This window comes from Myotis myotis, unplaced genomic scaffold, assembly GCF_014108235.1.
Source record: "Myotis myotis isolate mMyoMyo1 unplaced genomic scaffold, mMyoMyo1.p scaffold_m19_p_9, whole genome shotgun sequence".
Taxonomy (NCBI): domain Eukaryota; kingdom Metazoa; phylum Chordata; class Mammalia; order Chiroptera; family Vespertilionidae; genus Myotis; species Myotis myotis.
The window spans coordinates 62,099,634-62,116,519 of record NW_023416401.1 but is presented as its reverse complement, the minus strand read 5'-3'; the positions used below and the strand labels follow the sequence as shown (position 1 = coordinate 62,116,519).

At 42.6% G+C, this 16,886-nt stretch overlaps 1 pseudogene; it reads left to right on the top strand.

Moving 5' to 3' along the window:
• Positions 1 to 7,686: 7,686 nt before the first annotated feature.
• Positions 7,687 to 16,028, top strand: LOC118662452 (annotated as a pseudogene).
• Positions 16,029 to 16,886: the final 858 nt, after the last annotated feature.

The following is a 16,886-nucleotide window of genomic DNA, read 5'->3' as shown; positions in this document are numbered from 1 at the left end:
GGATTGACTATTTTGCTTTTTTCTAACTTGTTTGCATTTCTTTATGCATCCAGTGGGACCAACTTCCCAGGAGTTGGAATCATCTCTAAATTCCATTGGTAACTTTTACCTTGACTGATTGCAGCACAGCTGCTGCTCCATACCATGGGGGACCACATGGTCACCCAGGAATCAAAGGTTCCTCATCCCATGCCCTTTCGTCCATTTTCTTCCCAAACTACACGTTTCCCTGAGCGAGGATAGTTTGAGCATATCCCAGTTCTGACACTGATTTGACTGTGTGTTTTCCAACACCAACAAGCTATCAACTCAATCTGATGCGATCTCCTCGGAGATAGCATCAGACCCCACAGTTTAAGAGCTCGGTCTAAAAGACTGGCCCTCCACCCCCATCAGGCATCAATCACAAGTGTAGGTTGTCACCAGTGCTTCTGACAAACTGGCTAGACATCAGAGGTTTCCACAACCTCCTCCTTTGGTTCAATCAGTTTGCTAAAGTGGCCCACAGAACTCAGAGAAACATTTTGCTTACTAGATTACCAGTTTATTATAAAAGGATATAACTCAGAAACAGCCACATGGAAGAGATGACTAGGGCAAGGTATGGGGGAAAAGGGTGCAGAGTTTCCATGCCCTCTCTAGCCATGCTAGTCTCTCTGAATCTTTAAGTGTTCACCACCCGGAAGCTCTCTGTTTCTAATCTTCTCACAATGCTGGAGGCTGGCAATCCAAGATCAGGTGTCAGCAAGGTCAGTTTCTGATTAGAGTTCTCTTCTCGGCTGTTAAAATAGTTGCCTTCTGAAACCAAGATGGCGGCATAGGTAAACACTGGAGATTGCTGCCTCACACAACCACTTCAAAAATACAACTAGAGAGAAACCAAGATGGCGGCATAGGTAAACACCGGAGTTTGCTGCCTCGAACAACCACTTCAAAAATACAACTAAAAGATGGAACGGACATCATCCAGAACCACAGGAAGGCTGGCTGAGTGGAAGTTCTACAACTAGGAGGAAAGAGTAAAACATACCGAGACTCAGAGGAGGCGCAGTGCTGAAGTAAAATACTAAGGTGCGGAGTGCATGCGGAGCGGGCTGGCGGCTGAGGGCGTGGTTGTTGTTTTCAATCGGGAGGGAGTCTCAGACTCTGAGCTCTAGCTCCAGGCGAGTCTCTAGGGACCCAGACTCATACGGGAGAAGTGGGACTGTCTGGCATCGCTCAGAACCCTAGGACAGCTTTCTCTCCGTGGGGCTTGCAGCAATTACTGGGTCACTGAGAAGCAGAGCCTCTGAGGGCAAGACTGAGAGCAGCCATAATTGCTAACCCCGCCCTGTTGATCCCGTGGGACCCGCCCCGCCCAAGCCCTGCAGGGAGACTTTTGCTGGATAGCCTCAGGCAAAGGCTAGATTAGCACCTCCCTAGAGATCCAGGAGCCAGGAAGCCCAGAGGTCAGAATGGGACCATCCAGTTTGCAGCTCTGTGGAACCATAAAAGACACACTCGGGGAAGGCTCAAGTGAGCACCAAAGCCCCATTGAAGCAAGTCTAGCCCCAGAGGGGTGTCTCCAGCACAGAAGTTCTCCCACTGCAGACACAGCTGATTCTCACAGCCAATTGGCCTGGAGGTCAATTCCTCACAGTGATAACTACAACAATCAAGGCTTAATTACAGCAAGACTGTGCACAAAGCCCACAAGGGGGTGCACCAAGAGTGTCTACCTCAGGTAATTGGGACACTTAGCACAGAAAGGAACTCTATCGACACAGCGAAGCATAAAAAATGCTGAGACAAAGAAACAGGACACAAACGACAGAATTGGAGGAAAGCAAACTGCTGGATATAGAGTTCAAAACCACACTTTTAAGGTCTTTAAAGAACTGTATAGAAGCTGCCGATAAACTTAATAAGGCCCTCGAAAAGACTGGTGAGACCGCCGATAAATGTAGTGAGATCTTCAAGAAGACTGGTGAGACCGCCGATAAATGTAGTGAGATCCTCAAGAAATCTAATGAGACCCTCGATGTTGTGATAAAGGACCAACTAGAAATTAAGCATACACTGACTGAAATAAAGAACATTATACAGACTCGCAACAACAGACCAGAGGATCATAAGAATCAAGTCAAAGATTTGAAATACGAAGAAACAAAAAACACCCAACCGGAAAAGCAAAATGAAAAATGAATCCAAAAATACGAAGATAGTGTAAGGAGCCTCTGGGACAGCTTCAAGCGTACCAACATCCGAATTATAGGGGTGCCAGAAGAAGAGAGAAAGCAAGATATTGAAAAACTATTTGAAGAACTAATGACAGAAAACTTCCCCTACCTGATCAAAGAAATAGACTTACAACTCCAGGAAGCGCAGAGAACCCCAAACAAAAGGAATCCAAAGAGGACCACACCAAGACACATCATAATTAAAATGCCAAGAGCAAAAGACAAAGAGAGAATCCTAAAAGCATCAAGAGAAAGAAAATCAGTTACCTACAAGGGCATACCCATACGACTGTCAGCTGATTTCTCAACAGAAACTTTGCTGGCCAGAAGGGAATGGCAAGAAATATTCAAAGTGATGAATACCAAGAACCTACAACCAAGACTACTTTATCCAGCAAAACTATCATTCAGAAGTGAAGGCCAGATAAAGAGCTTCACAGATAGGAAAAAGCTAAAGGAGTTCATCACCACCAAACCAGTATTATATGAAATGCTGAAAGGTATCCTTTAAGAAGAGGAAGAAGAAGAAAAAGGTAAAGATACAAATTATGAACAACAAATACACATCTATTAACAAGTGAATCTAAAAATCAAGGGAATAAATAATCTGATGAACAGTAAAAAAAAAAAAAAAAAAAAAAATAGTTGCCTTCTCACTGTGTCCTTACATGGCCTTACTTGGTTTGCATGCATGGAGAGTGAGTGAGCTCTCTGGTTTCTCTTCTTATGAGGAGACTAATGCTATCAGATCAGGGATCTATATTTATGACCTCATTTACCCTTAATTACTTTGAGATCTCATTTCCAAATATATTCACACTGGGGATAGGACTTCAAAATATGAGTTTTTGGGAGACACATATATTGAGTTCATGACACCCAGTAAGACCTATTTCAATTTGTTTTGTCTCTTTTACTTCCTTTAATTTGGAATATTTATACATCATTTCTTTGTCTTTATGACATTGTAATTTTTTGAATAATATAGTCCTTCCTATTTTGCTTTAATAAAATGTTCCTCATTTGTTTTTATCTGTTGTTTCCTTGTGATTAGATTGCGCTTATGCATTTTCAGTTGGCATTTAGCATAGATGATATTGTACCCTTCTCAGATGGCACATCTAATGTCCATCTGTCCCTTCTAGGCAATGTTAACTTTGATCAGATGTTGAAGGTGTTGCCCAGTTTCCCCACTACTTTATATGTATAGTACTGTGATGTTTCTCTCATACTCTAAGACCTTGCAAATCTCTGCCCATGATAAAAATATCATCCTAGATTTAGCAACCATTGGAAATTCTTGCCTGATATAATCTCTACCCTGATGGTTGCAAATCGCCCTATCTACTTTTTTTTTTTAAATATATTTTATTGATTTTTTACAGAGAGGAAGGGAAAGAGATAGAGAGTTAGAAACCTCGATGGGAGAGAAACATCAATCAGCTGCCTCCTGCACATCTTCCACTGGGGATGTGCCCGCAACCCAGGTACATGCCCTTGACCGGAATCGAACCCGGGACGCCTCAGTCCGCAGGCCGACGCTCTATCCACTGAGCCAAACCAGTTTCGGCCCTATCTACTTTTGAATGTGCTCAGTCTTTATGACTTATGATCAGAACCTTCATTTCCTTAGATTTCTTCACTCACATGTGAACATTAGAAGTTCATTTTTTAAAATTGATTGATGAGAGAGAGAGAGAGGTCAATCTGTTGCTCCACCTATCCATGCATTAATTGGTTGCCTCCTGCCATGTGCCCTGACCGGAGTCGGAATCTGAAATCCCAGCACGTTGGGACAATGCTCCAACCAACTGAGCTACCTGGCCCAGGCCAGAAGTTCATTATTTTTTGAAGTTATGTTTCATGAAGAAACACAATTTAAAAGTCAGTTCACAAGAGTTATCATGTTTGTGTAAGTAGAGAATAATAAAGCCACTATCAACTGAGGGCATCAGCAGTTGCCTGGATTTCTCCTATATTGGTAACCTAAATATGTGCCTCAGAAAAATGAATAAAAGCACAAATTTCAGTGGCCTGTAGGGTTGCCCACAAATTATGGAAGGACAATTTTAATGTATGAATTTGAAGAGTAAAGTATCTCTGTACTTTTATTAGTAAAACCTAAAACTTCACTTCCTTTTTTACTGGCTACTCCTTGTTCATAAAAACTCTAAACATTTTGCAAATGGGCTACTAATAGAAGTCTCCTTGTCTTCGTGTGGATTATTTTTAGATCAAAGGCCATGGGCATTTCAATTATTCTCTTAATTTTGTTGGGTTCAGTCCATTGCTATAGCTAGTTGAAATTTCCAACTCTGTCTTCTTGTGTATTTACTGTTCTGTCCAGCTCCATGTCATCATCAAATTTTGTAACCAGGCTTATTTTTGCTTCTTCCAAAAAACTAATTAAAAGTGAAATATATAGGTATTTCAGGCAGTTCTGAATGATGGTTGTTCAGTATTTTAGTTGTAATTTTTTTTTAAAATATATTTTATTGATTTTTTTTACAGAGAGGAAGGGAGAGAGATAGAGAGTTAGAAACATCGATGAGAGAGAAACATTGATCAGCTGCCTCCTGCACATCTCCTACTGGGGATGTGCCCACAACCCAGGTATTTAAATTCTAAAAAATACTTTTGGGATCTCAATATATAAGTTTTCTCCCCCCCCCCTCCCCCCCCCATACATCAAGACTGGTAGGAGGGGTGGAGGTGCGGAACAGGCTGGTCCGAAAACCAAGTGTAGTGTTTTCTTAATCGGGAGGGATATGTCTGCTGCAGAGGCCTCTTGTGAGAAGCAAGGGGTCCCAGCCCCATATCAACCCCTGAGCCCAAGGTTTCAGAGCTGGGAAGAGAAGTCCTTCATAACTTCAGGCTGTGAAAACCAGCAGCAGTTGTCTCAGGCAATTCCTCTTAAAGGGCCAGTGCATGAACTTACATGGATGGTCCTGCTCCCTCTGAGCTCCAGTGCTGGGCAGTGGCTTTGGGGAATCCAGGGCCATATAGGAAGGAACTGGATTGTCTGGCATTGGAGCAAGAAGTTGGAGGCAGCTTTCTACCAGACAGGGGTGCTTGCAGAGGTCATTGTTCCAATGCTGAGACTTCCCCCATTGTAGAGCTGACTGGCAGCCATATATGAGTTTCCTTCAGCGTGGCTCACACTTTTTGCTCTGCCCAGGTGATTCCTCGAGACCAAGTCCCATCCATTTTGCAGCCTCAACCAAGCTGTTGGCAGCAGCTTTTCCATAAGAATAGCCTATTCTGGCTCAGGTTTCAGACTCCTAAAATCTCTCAAACAAGCAGCAGCTGGCATCAGTGTGCCCCATACCTATCAATAAGAGGCCCAAGACCTGGTACTGGCACCAGCCTGCCTAGATTCACAGCTTGGCCTCACATGGGGACTTCCAGATTACAACTCTACACATCCACAAGTGACACATTCAAGGGGCAGACTCAGTGAGCACCAAAGCCTCACTGAAACGAGTACTGCTCCATAGGGTTGTCTCCTGCACAGCAGTTCTTCCACTGCAGTCACAGCTGGTTCTCACAGTCAATTGGCCTGGAGGTCAATTCCTCCCAGTGATACCAATAGCAATCAAAGTTCAACTACAACAAGACTACGCACACAGCCCACACAGGGGCTCAGCTAGAGTACTCAGCTCAGGTGACTAGAGAGGCTGAGTCACTGGGCCCTACAGGACACTTACTACACAAGGTCACTCTACCAATTCCAGGAGATGTAGCAGCTCTGCCCAATATATAGATACAAACACAGGGAAGCAGCCAAAATGTGGAGACAAAGAAACATGTCACAAATGAAAGAACAGAAGAAATCTCCAGGAAAAACAAAACAAAAACTAAATGAAATGGAAGCAAGCAAACTACTGGATACAGAGTTTAAAACAATGGTCATAAGGTTGCTCAAGGATCTAATGAAAGCTTCAAGGGACTTAGTGAAACTTTCAAGGATCTTAGTGAGACCTTCAAAGACATGAAAAAGGACCAGTCAGCATATACCTACTGAAATAAAGAATAATTTACAGGGATTCAACAGTAGAGTAGAGGATTCTGAGAATAAAATCAATAATTTGGAATATGAGGAAGCAAAAAACACCCAATAAGACGAGCAAAAAGAAAACAGAATAAAAAAATATGAAGATAGTGTAAGGAGCCTCTAGGACAGTGGTTCGCAACCTTCTGGCCCTTTAAATACAGTTCTTCATGTTGTGACCAACCATAAAATTACTTTCATTGCTACTTCATAACTATAATGTTGCTACTGTTATGAATCATAATGTAAATATCTGATATGCAGGATGGTCTTAGGTGACCCCTGTGAAAGGGTCATTTGACCGCCAAAGGGGTCGCGACCCACAGGTTGAGAACTGCTGCTCTAGGACAACTTCAAGAGTACCAGCATTTGCATAATGGGGCTACCAGAAGGAGAAGAAAGAGAGCAAGATATTGAAAACCTATTTGAAAAAATAATGATAGAAAACTTCCCCTACCTGGTGAAAGAAATAGACTTACAAGTCCAGGAAGCACAGAGAGTCTCAAACAAGAGGAACCCAAAGAGGCTCACACCAAGGCACATCATAATTAAAATTCCAATGGTTAAAGACAAAGAGACAATCTTAAAAGCAGCAAGAGAAAAGCAGCTAGTTACCTACAAGGGAGTGCCCATATGGCTGTCAGCTGATTTCTCAACAGAAACTATGCAGGCCAGAAGGGAATGGCAAGAAATATTCAAAGTGATGAATAGCAAGGACCTACAAACGATTACTTTACTCAGCAAAGCTATCATTTAAAATTGAAGGTCAGATAAAGAACTTCATAGACAAGAAAAAGCTAAAGGAGTTCATTACCACTCAACCAGTATTACATGAGATGTTGAAGGTTATCCTATATAATAAAAGCCTAATATGCTAAGTGTCCGGTTGTCCGTTCAACCAATCAAAGTGTAATATGCTAAGGATATGCTAAGGCCGCTCAACTGCTTGCTATGACGTGCACTGACCACCAGGTGGCAGTCAACAGGACGACCAGATGCTATGATGTGCACTGATCACCAGGGGACAGATGCTCTGGTCAGTAGGTTAGCTTGCTGCTGGGGTCTGGCCAATCAGGACTGAGTGAGATGGGCCGGACACTCCCTGGAGCCCTCCCACGGTCCCTCCCTGGCTGGCCAACCTCCCTCATCCCACCCCGGCCCCAATAGTGCACTGGTCCCTCAGCCTGGCCTGCTCCCTCTCGCAATCTGGGACCCCTCGGGGGATGTCGGAGAGCTGGTTTTGGCCCGATCCTGGATCTTGCAATCTGGGACCCCACTGGTGCACAAATTTATGCACCAGACCTCTAGTTCTTTAAGAAGAGAAAGAAGAAGGGGAAGGGGAAGAGGAAGGAGAAGGAGAAGAAGAAGAAGGGGAGAAAGGGTCTTTATCTGACTGCAGCCATAAGGTAAACCAAGATGGGTGCTTACAAATATATCCAGGAGCTATGGAGAAAGTAGCAGTCTGATGTAATGTGTTTCCTTCTCAGGTGCATTGCTAGCAGTATTGCCAGCTCTCTGTGCTTCATAGGACCCCCGCCCAACTCAGCCTGAAAAAGTGTGCAGGCTGGGATACAAGGCTAAGCAAGGTTACATCACATATCAGATTTATGTGCGCTGTGGTGGCTGCAAAGCTCTGTTCCTAAGGGTGCGACCTACAGCAAGTCTATCCACCTAAAGTTTGTTCAAAGCCTTCAGTCTGTTGCCAAGGAGTGACCTGGACGCCACTGTGGGGCTCTGAGGGTCCGGAATTCTTAAGGGTTGGTGAAGATGTTACGTACAAATTCTTTGAGGTTACCCTCATTGATCCATTCCATAACGCTATGAGAAGGAATCCTGACACCCAGTGGATCACCACACCAGTCCACAAGCACAGGGAGATGTGAGGGTTGACATCTGCAGGCTGCTTGGAAAGGGCCTCAGGTTCCGCTCCACCACTGGTGGTTCTCATTGTGCAGCATGGAGAGGGCAGAGTATTCTCCAGATCCACTTTACCACTAATATAAGTAATGCTTGTAAAATTCTTTCCTACAGAATGGCAATAAATACTTATCTATCAACAATTGAATTTAAAAATAAAAATAAATGAACAAGGGATCTAACGAACAAAATAAACTGATTACTAAAATAGAACCATGCCCGGCTGGTGTTGCTCAGTGGTTGAGCATCTACCTATGGACCAGGAGGTTACAGTTCCAATCCTGGTCAGGGCACATGCCCTGGTTGCAAGCTCAATCCCCAGGGTGGGGTGTGCAGGAGGCAGGCGATCAATGATTCTTTCTCATCACTGATGTTTCTATCTCTCCCTCTCCCTTCCTCTCTGAAATCAATAAAAATATATTAAAAAATAAATAAAACCAGAGGCATGGAAACATGGAACAGACTGACAAATATCAGAGGGGAAGGGGGTGGGAAGAGATTAACCAAAGATCTTATATGCATTACCTATGGACACAAACAATAGGGTGGTGAAGGCCTGGGGCGAGGTGGGAACTGAGTGGAGGGGCCAATGCGGGGAGATAAGGGGGGTAATCTGTAATACTCCCAACAATAATAAAAAATAACTGGAGAAACAGGAAGATGGCGGCGGTATAGTCAGACGCGTCCCAGGTCGTGTCCCTGAGCAAATGGAGTGAGCAGCTGAAACTAGTAACATCCACCCCGAATTGGCGAAATTCCTCAGCTGGCGAGACGGTTTGCAGCCGGGAAGAGCAGAACTCCCCTGGAAAGGTAAAAAAAAAACCCAGGGATTTGGGCAGGAAAGTTTGCCAGACCTCTGAGCCCAGAGAGTCGGAGGGAGACCGCGTGGCAGACAGCCGCGTCCCTTGGGACAGGCACAGCCCCTGACAGGGGAAAGGAGAACCGCGGGATTCCTGGCGCTGCCGGGGGAATTGAGAGCTCGGTCTGTGATCACAGAGGACTGAGCCTAAAGGGGGCAGCCTGAAGAGCTGACCAGACCATGCAGTCCCGGCTCAGTCACTGGCAACAAAGAAAAGCCTCGTTTGCACAGCTGTTGCCCTAAGAACTGAATAACAAAGGGCTGAAACTTTAAATTGAATTTGGGTTGGGAGGGGAAGCAGGGAGTCAACTGACTGAAAAAAAAAAAAAAAATCAAGTATCACAGAAGTCAACAAAGAAGCTAGAAAGTTTGTGAGATCAGGAAGAAGAATAACCTAAAGGCTAAACTTCCAGTGAGCACCAAGGAAACTCGCCCGTCTGCTGAGTACTCGGAGTCTGATAGAAGGCCGGGAGGCGGAGCTCTGAAAGCTCCCATCAGGCACAGTCACTGGTGTGATGCTGGCTCCACAGCAGGGAGAAATCCATTGCCTGGGGCTGTGCAATGGACAAGGCAGCAATTTTTTTCAGAGTTCTGAAACTGGAGACCCATTTGGTTCTCACTATGAAGAGCTAGGGCCTACTGAGGGATAACGACAAGAAAGTGCCTGTCTGATATTATTTCCTGTAACTTCTGGCATCCCCCTTAGAATGTGACCCTGTCAAGGGGAGAGGGAGGATCCAGAAAAGACAAAAGGGGTGGTAGTTCATTTGCATCCTCTTTATTTTAAATACTTTTGTTGTCCTTTAAAAAAACACACACACAATATTTAGTCTCACACAAAAAGGCAATGTTTTACAAGTAAAATCTTTTAGGAAAACAAGCAATATGCTATTTAGGCTATGCTATTTATTATTTATAAACCACCAATTTAAAAAAAAAAAAGGTGGAGGCATTCACACAACAGAAGGTGAAAACACAAGCAATTAGGACATTAAATCAGGAGTCAAAGAACAAAGTGGTGGGATCTAATGGGGGGTGGCGCAGGGAGGGAGAAAAATTAAACTATAATAAGAGCTTTGCTCTTTTGCCATGACAGCTGTGATATGCAGAACTGAAATTAAAGTTCAATTGCAATGAAAAAAAAACACAAACAAAAACTGAAAGATTACATTGTGACCTAGTCATTTCTTAGACATGCATGAGGCATGGTCACTATTTATTTACAAATTCAGGACAATACAAACTCCACCCAATATGCAGCCATTAAATAGCAATTGTAAGCTTATTGCACAAAACAATAGAATTTGAATTTAAGTAGGGAAAGAAATTTCTCAAAGAAGGAACTTCTAAAGAAAGATTAAACTTGTCCAGAATTAAGAAAATATATGAGACCATTACATGGGTAAGATCAATAACACAATTTTGGTGAAAATACCTATTTTTCAAAACAGAAAGTTTAGTGAGAATAGTGGCATTATTTTACATTTTCTCTAATCTCTTTAAAAACCTGGCTAAATAGCTCTGGCTCAGTTGGTTGGAGTGTCGTCCCATACACCAAAAGGTGGGTTTGATTCTCAGTCAGGATACATAACCAGGTTGCAGATTCAATCCCTGAGGTGTAGGCAGGAGGTAACCCATGAATATTTCTCACATAGATATTTCTTTCTCTCTTTCTCTTCCTCTCTCTCTCTCTCTCTCTGTCTCTCCCTCTGTCCCTCCCTCCCTCCCTCCCTCCCTCCCTCCCTCCCTCCCTCCCTCCCTCCCTCCACCCCTCCTTCCCTCCCTCTCTCAAATCAATAAAAACATATCCTCAGGTGAGGGTTAAAAAAAAACAAAAACAAAAAAACACCTGGCTAAATAAAAGACATCCGGATTCTCGTATCCACTTCTGCATTATAATTGGTTGTGACATCATATGCCATGCGGCCCCTGGAAAATGCACAGGCAGAGGATGAGAGTGAAAATGACAAGTAATGTTTTAGTATTCTTATGAAAATAGTTTTAATTTCATGGGCCCCTTGAAAGTGTTTTTGGAACCCCCAGGAGTTTCCAAACTAGACTTAGAAGAGAATTTTTTATTCATAAAGAAGAGAGGTCTGTCTTAAAAAGTATTACAGACATGCGTTTTGGATCATGATATCCATGCTAGTCAGATTCATGCAAGGTCCACCAAGTTTTAAAGGTAATTGTACAAGCAAAAAACACCAACTAGGAGGAAAAGAGACGAGAGTGCAAAATGAAAAGATTCCTCTAGCACTGCAACGCCCTATAGGCAGAAAGCAGGATAAGCAGCTGCAAACACTGGCCATTCTTCTATCTCACCTGGTGGAGTCACGTGCCCAGGGTAAATCCAAGAGCCAAGTGAAAAAGTGAATTAGGGAATCATTCCTAGGGCATGGAAGTGCTTACTAATCAGAGAACATTCTCTGTCCCCAGAGCACAGGGAACTGTCAGTGTAGGCCTGACTGGATTTAAGAATTATTTTGGACCAGTGACTGTTACGTATGTCCCCGCCTGTTCCCCATCTTCCTCTTTTGAACAGGAGTGTTAATTGTTGCTATTCCACCCCTGTGTCTCCATTGTACTTTGGGTGAGATGTGTGTGTGGGGTGGGCAGATAACTTACTCTTTTAGTTCACAGGTCTCTGGCTCAAGAGGATCAAGTTGAAGGCGTTTCACCTATATTTGGACCCAATTTAGATGATGGGACCTTAGTCTTCAAACCTAAGCCCGAGGTCATGATATGATACGAGTTGGGAGTCATGGGAGGGAGGGAGTATATTTTGTATGAGAGAAAGGTATGAATTATTTGGGGCTAGAAGAAAGAATGTAGACTGTTGGATGGTCTCCACTGAATCCTGTCTCCCAGTGTTCCCATCCTTGTGTTGTCACTCCAACATTGAGAGCAAGTTTTGGCCCTGATGCCACAGACTCCCACAATCTCAATGAGATATAGTAGATTTTCTTAAATAAATGCTTCTTGTATTTGCTGTATATACTTAGGTCTGTTTCCAGAGACTTTAAATGGTTGTTTATAATTCTCCCCCTCCTATAGATGTCCATTAAAATTTATCCCTTCACTTAAAAATAGATGTATCTAATGCTTTTGTTTCCGTCTCCCCTCCTCTCCATCACTCTCTTCTCAATATGGAGAATTTCAAGTTACTTAAGGGCATTGAAGCCAGGAATAGGAGAGCAGCAAAAGCCAGAGGCAAGAACTTCATGCCTGAAGGACAGGGACATGCCTGGGGGATGCAGTGGGCGGATGGGACAGAGCTACTTGTGTCACTTGCCCGGAGCTCTAACTTAGACTTTAAATGAGATCAAAAGTTGGGCAGTGAGCCAGTGATAAAGCAGAAATTCCTGCCATCAGGCAAACAGATTTGGTCAGAGTATCTAATTGGCTATTGCCAAATTTCCTGAGTACTTACAGAATACCTGAAAGTCTAGCCCCCATTCTTTGAAAATAAGCTTTCGAGCTACTGTTAGCAAGGGTGAGGCAAAACAGGAACAACTGTGCCTGTGATGTTAGTATTTTGGTACAGTATATTTTGTCAATATATATTCAAAGTCTAAAACAAAACTATGCTTGCCCTTTGACCCAGAATTAATACATTGAATAAATGGATAAGTTCACAAGGATATAAGTACTATATCCCCTTCTTAGCGTTACTTATAATAAGGGTTTGAAAATCTCAATGTCCATCAACACTTTGCTAATTTATGGTACATTAATTAGAATTTAATGCAGCTTTAAATGATAATAACTGAGGATTTAATGACATAAAAAGCCATCAATGATGTATTAGGTGTAAAAGGAGAGGAAGTATGCATTGTAAGATTTATTTAGTCTTTGTTATTTATATATACATATAAAATTTTTTAAAAATTTGGTAGCATAGATACCAAAAATTTTAAGGGTTTTCATCTTTGGGAAAGATTATTTGTGATTTAAAAAATTATATGTATATTTTATCTTTACCCAAGGATATGTTTTTACTTATTTTTATCTTTGGAGAGGGAGAGATCGATGTGAGAGAGAAACATCGATTGGTTTCCTCCTGTATGAGCCCTGACCAGGGATTGAACCTGCAACCTAGGTATGTGCCCTTAATAGGGAAAAGGCACATAATAAGAATTGAACCACAGTTGTTTTTTTTTTTTTAAAAAGTATTTTTATTGATTTCAGAGAGGAAGGGAGAGGGAGAGAGAGATCGAAACATCAGTGATGAGAGAGAATCATTGATCGGCTGCCTCCTGCATGCCTCCTACTGGCGACTGAGCCTGCAACTGGGGCATGTGCCCTTCAGTCCGCAGGCCAATGCTCTATCCACTGAGCCAAACCAGCTAGGGCTGAACCACAGCTTTTTAATATTTATTTGCTTTACTAAGTATAGATAACAGGTTTTCTTACAGACCCTGGGAAACTGGAGGATGTGCTGCAAGAAGAAAAACAGGACTGTAAAAAGATTACATGTCTTGGAGCCCAGATGGGTCTATTACTTAGGAGAAAAAAACCCATATTTTAAAAGTAGACCAAGGACAGGACATGCTTTGACTTGGTTGCTGTGCCCGGACTCTGACCCCCTCCGGGAGTTTGCCTCAGGAATGCTGACCGTTCTCCAGCACCAGGAACAGGCTGAGCTCTTTGTAACATCATAGAAGATTAGCCACCTTGCTATCAGACTTCGAGCTCCTGGGAGGCCAGACTGCAGACCTTCCCTCCCCTTTCCCTGTTACGCTCGCAGCTTGCAGCTGCACGCAGCTATCTTCCCTATGTAATCAGCCAGCTGGCAGAAAAAGGCAGAGCAGAATTTTCAGGATAATCTGAGGCTCTCCCCATACTGCCGGCATTACTGGAATAAACATTCATATATGATTCAATCCTCTCTCTGCTTATTTGACTTAAGTAGTGTCAGGCAACCTCAGACCCGTTTAATGTCCGATGTCACCCTGACTGGAAATTGAACCTGCAGCCTTTTGGTGTACGGGACGACGCTCCAATCAACTGAGCCACCGGGCCAGGGCTGTGATTTTTATTTTATCTAATAATTTTGTTTAATCTGAATGTTATAAAATGACTATATGTAACTTCATAATCAAAAAAGTCAATTAAGCTATTATGTAGGGAGAACATCTTGTTTAAAAGTTTTGAGATGAATATATGCACAGAGGAATATTTGATTTCTTTTTCTGATGAACACAAAAGATTGATCAGATTCACAGGAATCAGAGATCTATCCCATATTTAGCTTTAGTAATAATTTCAAAACTATAAGTAATAATGAAGCACAGGTAAAACATGCACCAGTGTGGGTGTCCATACCACTTCCTGGGTCCTTCCTTACCTTATCAAAATGAGCTGTGGGTTGGAATTAGTGTTCGATCCCTAAGTAATGTCCCAGTGATACCCACATCACTTACAAAGATGGGGCTGTTTCAGTGAGAAACTCCTCTATTTTATTCTCTGAAAATTACATAGCTTGATAAACACACGAGATCTCCCAAGGAAGCATGGCCTGGACATCCGTAGTTTCTAGGTTTGTTTATCAGGAACAATTCCGGAGGGAGCAGATGCATCCTGCGAGGAAAAGGCCATGATGCTGGTGACATTAGTGAGTTCTCCAGCTCGCTCATGTTTATAAAGGGGATCTGATGGTGTCAGCTTTGTTCTTTTCTTTCCTTTTAGAACAGTGGTTCTCAACCTTCTGGCCCTTTACATACAGTCATGTTGTGACCCAACCATAAAATTATTTTCGTTGCTACTTCATAACTGTAATGTTGCTACTGTTATGAATCGTAATGTAAATATCTGATATGCAGGATGGTCTTAGGCCACCCCGGCAAAGGGGTCGCGACCCACAGGTTGAGAACCGCTGTTTTAGAAGCAATGCTGGTAAAGACAGAAAATTAAGTATAGGGACTGTTGTCGACCTTTTCTTTCCTTAAAATGAAAGCATTGAGAGGTATTATCACTGAATTTATGACTTATAAAGAGTGTGTGTGTTTTTTCTTTTTAAATATGTTTTTATTGACTTTAGAGAGAGAGGAAGGCAGAGGGGAGAGAGAAAATCATCGATCAGCTGCTTCCTGCACACACTCTGCTGAGGACTGAACCTGCAGCCTGGGACCAGGAATCAAACCGGCAACCTCTCTGTACACGGGACAATGCCCAACCAACTGAGCCACACGGGCCAGGGCGTGTGTGTAAGTGTGTGTGTGTTTCTTAATTGGAATTTTTTAGTATTTTCATTATCATGGCTCCTACTCTGTACTCTAATTCCATCTGTCCTAAATTCCTTTTACAATGTGGTAGTCAGAAGCAAAGGCAATAATTCGAATGTGAGTAACCAGGTCACTTAACTTTGGCAGTTGCAGGGGTTGTGGAAGCCTGTCAGGATAGGCATGCTCACTCCTCCTTCTCCTTACAGTGTCACCAGCAGATGCAGTAATCAAGTCTTCTAGAGCTTCTTCCAAGCCATTGCTAAGATTCTAAGATGAGGTTATCCACAGAGCTGGCCTTGTTTTATATCTGGCACCGGGTACGTGCTCCAAAGCTGTTGCCACTGGGAGTCAAGGTGGCATGGCAACTAAGGGGCTCTGGTGTTAGACAGGCATGGATTTAAGTCCTGGCTCTACTTACCTGTGACCTTCAGCAGTTCAACTTAAACTTCAGTTGTATTAGTTATATAATGTGTATAGGGTTATTCTAAGGACTAAATGAGATAATATATTTAAAGCCCTCAGTGCTATACTTAGCACTTAAAAAGTGCTCTATCACTCTTAAATTTTTGCATTATATAGCTTTTAAGTAGATCCTCATCAAGGTTGCTATTTTTTTGTTTAATACCCTTTGGTAATGTCATGCATCACTTATTAATTCATTGGGTTGCTTTTGAATTGATTTTTATTTACTGATCTTGTTCACCAGGATCAATGCTTAATTCCCAGATTCTCTGAGAGTTAGAAGGCATCAGTGGTAAGCCTTGGATATGTGAAATCCAGAGCTATACGAGATGCTTTGTCATAGATGCATAGGATCTCTAAACCCAAGGTCCTTTTCCGATTAGCATCAAATGGTACTTTCATTATGATTGTTAGTTTTGGGGATTGTGCTCAAAAGTTGAAATCTGTGGTGGAGGACAGAGAGCAGAAAGCAAAGTGAGTCTTGTTTCCTTTCTTTGCCCAGATTCACCGAAGAGAGGAAGCAGCAGCCCACGGTATCAATTACCCGTCATGTAGTTCTTAAGCAAATTGTTTTCACCTAGTAGACACTGCAGTATACTCTCAGCATCTTGTCTAATGTTGCTTCCATAATTTGGATCCACAGGGAGCTTGACAATTTTATCAGCCCACAGAATATTACACAGGTTCACAGTGAAGACCTGGTGAAGAGAAAGTTGTTGTACCCTAGTGACTGCTAGTTATAAGCCAGAGGATGCCGTAAGAACTCCAGGAAAATAGTGGAATCTTCCATTTCAGCAGAGTTGTTGTAGATCCAGAGTCTGGGGTTCAGAGAAACAATGGCCTTATCCTGTACACTTAGATGCCAGCTGTGTCTTTTTGAATTTTTGAGGCATATGAGAGTGTTCTCTGGCCTGTGCCTTCAAGATTTTACTGGGGCCAAGAGCAGGCAAAGCTTTTCAGCTGGTCCAGGCCACAGTCCAAGCTACTCTCTCACTCCCACTATTTTTTTGATCTGAGCTATTGAATTGGTCATTCTCCCCCATTTGTGACAAATCAGCTAGGGCTCCCCTCCCTCTTGTTCTAAAGAGTTTAATGACTTTATTTTATATGTTCCTTTAAATGTATACTTTCTGCATATATTTTTAGTTATATAA